Source organism: Corvus moneduloides, chromosome 3 (genome assembly GCF_009650955.1).
Source record: "Corvus moneduloides isolate bCorMon1 chromosome 3, bCorMon1.pri, whole genome shotgun sequence".
In the NCBI taxonomy this organism is placed as follows: Eukaryota; Metazoa; Chordata; class Aves; order Passeriformes; family Corvidae; genus Corvus; species Corvus moneduloides.
The window spans coordinates 42,225,012-42,235,119 of record NC_045478.1 but is presented as its reverse complement, the minus strand read 5'-3'; the positions used below and the strand labels follow the sequence as shown (position 1 = coordinate 42,235,119).

The window sequence follows — 10,108 nt, the reverse complement described above, 5'->3', positions numbered from 1 at the left end:
CCTGCACAGCCGGTGTTTTCACTGACCCTGACTGTCACTCTGTGACTCTGCCCTCCAAAAGTCCCAGGAAAATGTCTCTGGCACGATTGGTGTCGTGCTGGGTGCACTTTAAACAGCGTGAACAAAAGTTGTAACAGCATTTATAGTTTTAGTTTTACTGGTCGTTCTCTTCGAGATGAGAAATTAGGGGCAGGATTTATTTTGCTTGGGCATCTGAGGTGCGCTGTTGAGGTCTGGTCTTGGAGCCTTTGTAGGGAGCGAGACAGGCTCCTCAAAGAGCAGCTCTTCCTAAAACACAGATGTAAACCAAGCTCTAAACTAATTACAGCAGGACTCCTCTGCCGCCAAAGAGGACAGCAAGGGAGATTCTTAGCCAGATCCTTGATTTAGGCATACTTCTATGTAATGAATAGTGTAGTGGAAGAATAGAGGGGAAAAAAAAATGTGATCGTAGTTTTGGGGGCAGTTTTAATGAAGATTATATAGAAATAGCCTACCAGAGGGAACATCTGGAAAAAGAACTGGGGTCTTAGAACTGGATTCCTCCTACCTAACCCGAAGTGGATTTGTAGTCCTTCAATTATGTGTGTACTCTACCAGGCTGTAGAGAATCCCTTTGAACTAAAATCTGAATCACCGGACTGGTCAAATAGGGCATTGTAGTTAAGATCTAAAAGTGATGTATAATGGCTTGGACCTTCACTTGTGTGTGTATGACTTGAATTCAAGTCACAGTTTCCAGATTTTTGGAAATACTAATCTGTAAGTAGAGCTGAGTTATTGGGCTTTGGGGTTTTTTTAAACTTAGACTTATGTTCTACCCGTGTGCAAAGAAGGAGCAGATGAATCATATTAATACACAATAGTTATAAGCATTTGATATTTCCAAATTGCAGGTTCTGAGTCCACAATCAAAGACATTTTGTAAGAACTCATTTCTTTGGAGATGTATGCACAACAGATGCATTAATATTTTCTATACCTTATTGCTATTCTAGTAACAATTCAGATTATTTTTTCAGCAGAAATCAATTTTCTTTATACAGCTTATAAATTATGTTAAATCTGGTTTTAAAAATAGAGTAACTGATTTATTTTACTATACTTGCACAAACCTCTTGCTGTTAACTGACCTCTAATGTTATTAGCATCTATTTTATGCAAGAGGTGTGATGCTGAAAAATGAAGTTGATACCATTTATTTTACTACAGTTCTTCTGAGTTCACTGATTCCAGAGCTATCACAGTAGTAGAAATGTTTTTGTTTCATTGTTGCAGGTGTATAAAATAAGTGCGAAGGTTTTTGTAGCTTTAATGATAGTAAAAGTTTAAATAAACTTTTACATAATTATTATAATATGGATTGATGGCTATACTCCATTGACACAAAGCAAAGGAAATAATTTCTTATGAAAGCCATGCACAGTATTGCATTGATTCACTCTGGGAATATCAATTACCCTGTCTTAATTGGGGACAACGAAAGCAAATGATGAGGTTATTAATCCTGTCAAAATGAATCAATGCTGTCTGTATGACATAAAGTACATTGTGAAAGTTTGTATTCTAGTATTCATGTAACAATATAATAGTAATGTAGTGGGTGGTTTTTTTGACTACATAAAGTATTTTTAGTATATAGAAAATTCATAGAAAGAATGAATAATGCAAAACAGAGAAGAACAAAGTTTCTAAGAGGTTTGGTTCATCACAGAACTTTTGGCTTGGTATAAAAAATGAATTGGGGGAATTCTGATATGCACAGTATATTTTCCTTTCCCTCAGAAAGAGCAGTGCCACACCTTGTTCATCTAGGGATGGAATCTTACCTGATATTTACAGGGCGGTTGGATTGTGTGCAGACTATATGTTTTTGATCTAAGGAATTTATTAAGATAAAGACAGGAAATAGCAGTGTAACCACTTTTTGGATGAAAAATTAGAAATTATGCAGGTAGAAATGAATAAATAATTGTATAATAGGATGTCTGAAAACAATTTGTAAACTGAACGAGATGGAGTATAAATTAGAAAATTTTAAATGGTTCTTTCATTCTGCATATGTCATGATATTCTCTTCATAACTTGCTGGATATCTATTCCTACTAAACAGGTAAGCTTGTAAATTTGAATGCTTTAGCTGTCAGGTTTTGCTCATTAATGTGTTTACTTTGATTTTAGCAGTCAAAAAGGTTACCTCTCATCTCATTTGTTTTTTACTGTGCTGGTATACAAAATATTAGTAACAATTTTGATGTGGTGACTCATCGGGATTACTCTGATGAAGGAGCAGGTGCCTAATGACCCCTTCCTTTATCAGAGAGAGCTGGCAGGATAAAGCACAAGCTTTTTTTAAATGGTAACTGGCTGTTGGATTTACATTAGAAGAAGGGTTTTCACTCTGGCTGTTTGTGCCATGGGTAGCTTTGGCTTTTTTCATTGTCACAGTCCCTTTTTAGTGCACAGTTATAAATAGCATAATGTTTTGCTTTTCACTGTACTCTTTTCCTGTCATTTGCACTGTGGCTGTGCTAATGGGAGGGTACTTAGCTTAACCTCAGGCAGCCTTTTCTGCATAATTGGTTCGGTTAGGAAACAACACACTTTCAATTAATTAGTGTGATTACCTACCTAACAGGAGGTAGGGGAAATATGGTACTCATTTGGTCTTTCTTTGCAGTGAATATTCATGTCAATAATAAAGTCTTCCCTGAGTAAAATGAATCTTGACATGCAGGGTATTAAACAGCACATGTATGTATGTGGAAAATCTCATGAGTACTAAATGCATCAGCAGCTGCCTCATTCATACACTTTGTTAATGTGGTTCAGACATCTACTCATAAAATTATATTCACATAAGTACCCTTTTTTTTACTATTTTAAGTACCTCTTTATGCTAATATATGTATAGTGCTAACAAAGTTTTCTAAGCTTTGAAGTACTGAGTTCAATTTATATCCTTGTTTGGAAAGGTAGTTTTCTCTGTTTGGATTAGAAAACTAAATGTACTGAAATGTTCAAATGAGCAAATTCCCACATTGTGTTTGACAAAACTGCCTTTGATCTTTTCTGAGGAATGGTTAAACATAATATGCAAAATTTAGAGTAACCATTTGTTTGACCTGATCTGTGAACATAATTCGAGGGAAGAGATGTATTCCTGCAGTTTTCAGCCATATGCCCAGTTAAAAATTAAATGTTTGTAGAAAAAATTGAAAAGAACAAAAGCCACTGTAAATGCCCATGTTTTGTCATTCAGCTGAATATTTTGATTAATGCTAACTAGAGGATCAATTTTTCAGTAATAGCATAGCATGTCATAGTGAGACATTGCAAACATTAAATATATCTTCCTTTAATATACTGAACTATCATGGAACAGAGCACTGAAATAGTATATAAAATTTTTATTCACATTGTGCTAGAAGCCCTTGTGATATATTGCAAACAATACAAAATATATGTTGCTGCATAAATAAACACGCATTTATACTACCAAAGGCAACAGAGAAACTTTTAAGGGGTTTGTCAACAGAAGCTCTCAAAATCCAATGGCAAACAAACACTTAAGTAGCACTTAAGACCAGAGAATGAAAATAAAAGCCCTTAAAGATAGAAGGGAAGTACAGATTTATTGTTAATATAATTTAAAAATGCAATGTGGACAAATATGCAAATAAGAAGAAAACCAGACATTTTTTATTCCCAGAGTGCTTTTTCCCCCAGTGGTATATTTTCAAATACCTTTATAAGCTGCTTTCTTTGTATGAGGATTATGTTGTAGCTGAGCTGATCTCATCCTAAACCATGGAACTGAGATTTTGCATATTCTTGACAGGCTCTGAAACATCAGCAGAGGTGCCAGCTCAGAGCACAGTGTAGGTTCAGGTACTAAAGGTGCTGGAATTCCATTGCCGTAAAATGGGAGAGAACTTCGTAAAAGCATAGCATTCAGTATTTCACACAGGAGGGGGAATTTTAGTGGAAAGGAAGGAACCAGGTTTCAAGCCTCCCTGTCTGTCATCTCGTGACCTCTGAAATTGCCCCTTTGAACCATGTGTTTTCCATCACTTTACAGGAGAGAAGGCTTTTGACTGCAGTTTCTCTGGCTCTCCCATCTTCCTTGGGCTGCTTTCAGCCCTGAATGAGAATAGAAACTTCAGATCACTGCTTTGCCTTCACTCATGTCACTTCACAGGAGACCACGTGTTCCTCATTTCAAAGTACGAGTAGTAACTGTGTTCTTCCCTCATGCTCTCTTCCATCTGGAAAACTGTTTTGGAATCAGTCTGTCTAGATGATTTAATCCAATTTCCAGATTGACTTAATGAGCATTAGTGTTTGTGTCACTATAGCACTTTAGTTGAATTAGTCCACAGAATCAGTGTGACCTAAAAATGTATAATATTTGTGAGAAGGATTAATATGATGCAAGGATGCTTGAGGTCAGATATCTCTGGTAAAGATGGGAGTGTTAATGCCATGTTGAACGACAATGCTTATCAGAATCATGTACAATTCTAACTGTCCAAGTTAAAAGGAAAGAAAACCCTTTAAGATCTGTAGGTACAGTTTATGAGGACAAGGGAGTGGAGGGTCTATTTTACAAGAAGGATCTATCTTTGCATTTAAGAAGTCTGAAATATGATTGAGCTTTTAATCAGAAGGTAAAAAACTGACATATAGGGAAAAGCTATAATTAAGTAAGAGACAAATTTCTCTTAAAAACCCAGGACAATGAAGTTCTATAACTACTTCAAGATTTGAGTTACAAGGCAAACAACTGAACTGTTTTTTAACTGGAGTTTTCCAAGGGAGATGAGACTCAGTTGCCTAAAATACCCAGGGTGTGGATCACTAACCTGCCAAGTTGCAGTAGCCCAAATGCTTCTGATTGTGTTCTTGCATACTGTTTGCTAATCCATTTCCTGACTGCTCTTACCAAAATTCATTTACATTTGTAAGTGAAATAAACAATCCTACACTTCAGCTCTTCTTTTGTGAACGGAAAAATAAAATTATTTGAAAAAGTTAATTTTAACATCTTTCTAGAAAACTAATTAAAAAGACTCGAAGAAGTAGAAATATTTTCAGAGAAAACCTTCAAAGAGTGAATTTTTTGTTTCTTTTCCTGTTTGTTTCAACTTAGAGCAGCACCAAACCTCTGAAATAATAGCCATGCTCAAGCAGAACAACTCTATTTTAGCTCAACATATTAATTAATTCAGTTCTGTGTTGTTTTGTTTGAGGGTGCCTTTGTGTTGCACACACTGTAAATAGCACAGATGTGCTAGGATAAAAAAAATCCAGTATCTTTTAGATGGATCTTTATGAAATAACAATGCATGCTGGGAAGCAAATTCATCCTTCTACTGGAAACAACGCAGGAAAAAAAAATTAAAATCTCTGCTAAATGTGCATCTGCAAGTATTAGGTTTGAGGGGGGGAAAAAGATCTTCCTGTGCACCTACAGAAATTAAGTTTGAGTAAAAAAGTCTTCCTAAGTGCTCCGATGATAACCACTGAAACTAAGGAGTCAAATATTTAGGGGAAAAAAATATACCTTAGTTTTTGGCATTCTGCACAATGTATTTATTATTGCATTTCTTTTTTTCAGGACTGATGTAAACTTTAAATCTCAGAAAATTAGTTTGTAGAGATTTTCCTCTTCTGTTGTCTCCACATGGCACATTGTCTCAACATTTTTTCCATACAGAGGTCACCATCTTTTAATGTCAGTCTAATGAGAGGACACAGAGAAATGGCTGCTGGTGAGTAGTAGGAGAATTAAAAGCCAAAAAGTATAAGGGGAGAAAAATCATAGAGTTCATGAATTCATCTTACTTATCCCTTTACTACGGATTGGGAAGTGATGTCAAGATTAGTGGATTTTCTTGTACAATTGAGATACAATCTACAATTAAAAAAAATAATCTGTTTAACTCTGTTTCTTAGATGGGATTTTAAAATTTACTTTCAAATAGTGAAAAAGCTTTTGTATCAGTTTGGCACATAGGAAGTTTTCATAGAGGTTTTGTTTTCTTACAGAATTTAACAGATTGCTGGTATGTAGAGAGCGCTTCACACGTAAAGACGTGTCATGGTTTCACTGTGCTTCCTCTATTGCAACAGGTCTCCATCTGCTATGTCTTGTCTTGTTATTAGATTGCAGGTTCCTAGGGCAGAAGTTTGCCCTTTTGTTGGTTACATATATATCACATAAAAAAATGGAGGCTCAGTTTGGGAAGAGTACCTAAACAGCTGTGATGGTACAAAGCTGTACCAATTGGTAGCAAACCAATGTTCCTCAGTTTTTAGGATGGGTTTTAGAGATTTTAGTTTTTAGACTGTTGTCTAAGGAGGAGCCAGCAGTTACATTAATGTACGTTTGAAACTCTGTGCGTAACATTGGCTCCCATAATTTTGGTCTTACTAGTAATAGAATAGTCTTCTTGATTAATGCCCTCAACTGAAAGTTCCCGAGCATTTTATGCCTTTTGGTTTTTGCTTTTCTTTTTTTAATCTCTTCTAACAACCTTCTAGTTAACTTTAAATATAGATAAGAAATCTTGCTTGGGATTCAGTCTGAGATTAACGCTTGTCACCTGCGTGGATCTGATAAGTATAACAAAAGGCCTGAAAGAGTCCTTTGCATTTCTGAAAGTCGTATGGAAGACTTTAAACACCTCAAATGGTATTAGGTTCATATGCTTAGTCAACTAAAATGAACATCTAGTCAATATAGTCAGTGGAGCCCAGAGGAAGCTTCAGGTGACCAACTACGAGAGGTGGTTGTGCAGATATTGAGTGCTGTTTGAGATATTAAAGAGCTACTCTGCCGATCTTTAGCCACCACTCCAGAAGGACACTGGTCTTCCCCAAGTCCTCTGTCATGTTTGGGAGCCATGAGTCTTGAACACCTGATGACATCAGAAATAATACTAGGTGTCTACTGATGGGCAATGAAATCAAGCTGTCAATATCTACTCAGTAAGATGGTGCTTTTTAGTCTCCTTGGATTATGCTGGTTAGATCTTGATTAGTTGTAATGAGATCCTAAGGAAGCAGCATGATTGTAGGCGCACCTACCTTTGGAAAGGATTCAGCCTCATGTATGTAGATCTCTAGTGTCATTTATGTTTTGTAGGACATTTCTTCTGCTCTCTCACAACCCCTGTAGAAACATGTGTCTTCCTCAAGCATTGTGTCATGTTTACCAGCCCTATGCGGGTGTTTTGAATAGCTGAAAGCATTTTATATGCACTGGATGTCTGCACTTACTTTCCAGCTTTCTTAACCTCATGTGGAATCCCAGCCATTATCTTCACTTTAGAAAGAGAAGAAAAACATTTCCTAAGATAGCCCCAAAGTGCTGTGATCAGAGGTGAAATTTCCAGTTCCTGCAGAGGAAAAAAGACTGGGCGTGATCAAACTTTTAGCAGAAAGGCTAACACCAGTTAATTGACCATGAGAAGTTAACAACTTCAGTCTGAGGTATTCATGAGCCAACTCCCTCACTACTTCTGTAACACCTCTGTGCTTTTTTGTTTTGCTTATTCCCTCTCTTATGACGCATACTTACGGTATAAATACTTCTGGCATTTGCTGCATAAGAAAACGGGAGAATTACCATGTCTAATATTGTGTATGCAGAATTCCAAGCATGATGATACATTTTAAATAGTAAATCCACAAATAATTTGGGCTCTTTGAATTAAGTTTCTGCTTTGTTTAGTTTTGCTAACTACTGTAGCCTTGTCAACAGCTTCTCTCCTTGGAAATTTCAGTTTGTTCATTTCAGACAGGATATTTGAAAAGTTATTAGCAGAATTCTGAAAAGTCATGGATTTTTTTACTGAAGGCTCATATATAGTGCTACACTATATCATGTCTTTAGATATTAGTAACTGCAGGCTATGTAATGACTGTGTTTTAAGTTCTGAAAGATTTGCACTCAGAATCTGCCTGTCGTTATGAAGCCTGCTTTTCTAGGTGTTTCTGGACATATATTCCCAAAGAAAATGCCTATGTAGATATCTGATAATAGAGTTCAAATAATAGATGTTTTATGCAACCTTTATCCTATCTGACTTACAATCTTGGAAGCTGTTTAAGTTTAAACACTGAGTTTGGAGTCAGTGAAATGAATTGTCTGCAGGGAGTGATTCATCTTTTCTAAAACACCAGATTTAGGGTGAGATGAATTACCTTCTGGAGGTGCCTCATTCATTCTCTTCGTACATATAGGGCTTAAGGTTACTCATTTTGAAGTAGTCAACTTTGAGTTGACTGAAGTTGATGATACTAATCTTCCCTTTTGTAATTGGAATGTGGACTGCTGTGAATGTGCTAACAAGGTCTCGAGTTTTCATCAAAACTGCACTGACACTGAACACTCAGATTTAGCTTACAGATGGTAGATGTTTCTAGTGGTCTTTTGGTGTTGCCTCCAAAACAGTATCACAGGAAATTGTTCAAGTTTGCCCATTACTCAGCCATGAGAATCCATAACAAAGCTGCTTAGAACAGCTTAACTACATTTTAGACAAAGAAAATATGTGATGCATTTAGTTATTCAGCACTCACTGAGACTGTCACCCCAGGTAAAATTTAGAAATATCTATTTAATTGCTATCCAATATCTACTTATGATATTACTTTAGTTTACTGTGAGGTTGGCATGGGCAGGTCGAGCGTGTGGCAGTAATGGTGTTACACACAGCTGTGTGAGCTGTGGCCATGAGGTTCGTGGGGGGCATGTTTAGTTTTTCAAGAAGGAACCTGCTGGGGGAAGGTCTTGCACAAGAGTGGGAGATGCCTGCGCCTGGCTCCTGTTTGCTTTTTAACTGGCATTTCAGGAGAGCAGTAACCTGGAGTGCTGCAAGCTGGAGCCACAGAGACTTGGCACTTAACTACCTTGGTAACTGGGTGAGCAATGGCTGTCCCTAATGCTCAGCAGAACCTGATCTTAACTCCAAAATGATGAGTTTTACTTTTCTGTCTATATTTTAAAATTTATTTTTTGTTAAAGGAATATTTTTTGAGTTCTCTATTTGCCTTCTTGTTTTACAGCTTTTTTGGTTCACTCCTTATATGTTCTCAGGAGCTATGAAGGTTGAAGCTATGGAGGTTGATATTCGTCAAGAATAAAAATTAAACTCATGGAATTAAAGTCTGAGTAATATGCTAGTTTTCATGGCAGTTCATAAAGGACTGTCTCTCATGGGAGGGACCCCATGCTGGAGCAGGGAAAGAGTGTGAGGAATTCTCCCTGGAGGAGGAAGGAGCAGCAGAGACAACCTGTGATGGACTGACCACAGCCCCTATTTCCTGTCCTACCTAGCCACTGGGGTAGAGGAGAAAGAGGACTTGGGATTAAAGACCAGGAAAAAGGGGTGTGTAGGTGGAAGGTGTTTTACTATTTCTCTTTATTTCTCATTATCCTACTCTGATTTGTTTGGTAATAAATTAAACTAATTTCCCCAAGTCAACACTGTTTTGCCCATGATGGTAATTTCTGAGTGATCTCTCCCTGTCCTTATCTTGACCTATGAACCTTTTGTTAAATTACCCTGTCCACCTGCAGAGCAGGGTGACAGAGTTGCTCAGTGGGCACCCAGTATCCAGCCAGGGTCAATCCACCATAATATGGAGCCAAAAATCATCTTGTGGGAATGGAGTTTTAAAAAATGGAGAAAAAAGTGAAATGGATTTATAGAATCTTATTTGTGTAGTCAGAATCTGATATTTTAATCCAAGTGCCATATAATGAACTCAAATCTATTTGCTGCAGCTTTCCAATCTCCGAAATCAGCTGTGACTTTTTTAAACCTTTCATCTTCTCCTTGCAACAAATTTTATCTAATGAAAGCAGGGATCTAGACCTTTCTTAAGTCATTCTAGTTCCATATAGTAAAAAAACTAGTGGTATGAAGTGTGAAATACCTAATGAAAGAAAATATGTGTGCCAATGGATTAAATATGCTTTTATAAACCTCCGTTTTTTCTGCAATGGGCTGTGAGTGTGTAGGTTTCATGACAAAAATGCAGCTTGCAGGTAGCTGGGGCAGTAACTGTTAAAAGACTGGAAAGCAGAGTGCATAGA

The 10,108-nt window shown here is 36.9% G+C and overlaps 1 long non-coding RNA gene across 1 annotated transcript; it reads left to right on the top strand.

Annotated features, from left to right (window-relative positions):
• Positions 1-2,369: 2,369 nt before the first annotated feature.
• On the top strand, positions 2,370-9,494 carry LOC116442276. The gene is made up of 3 exons (XR_004239470.1): positions 2,370-4,226; positions 5,621-5,774; positions 9,076-9,494. It is a non-coding gene; the product is annotated as an uncharacterized LOC116442276 (long non-coding RNA).
• The last annotated feature ends 614 nt before the right edge of the window (positions 9,495-10,108 follow it).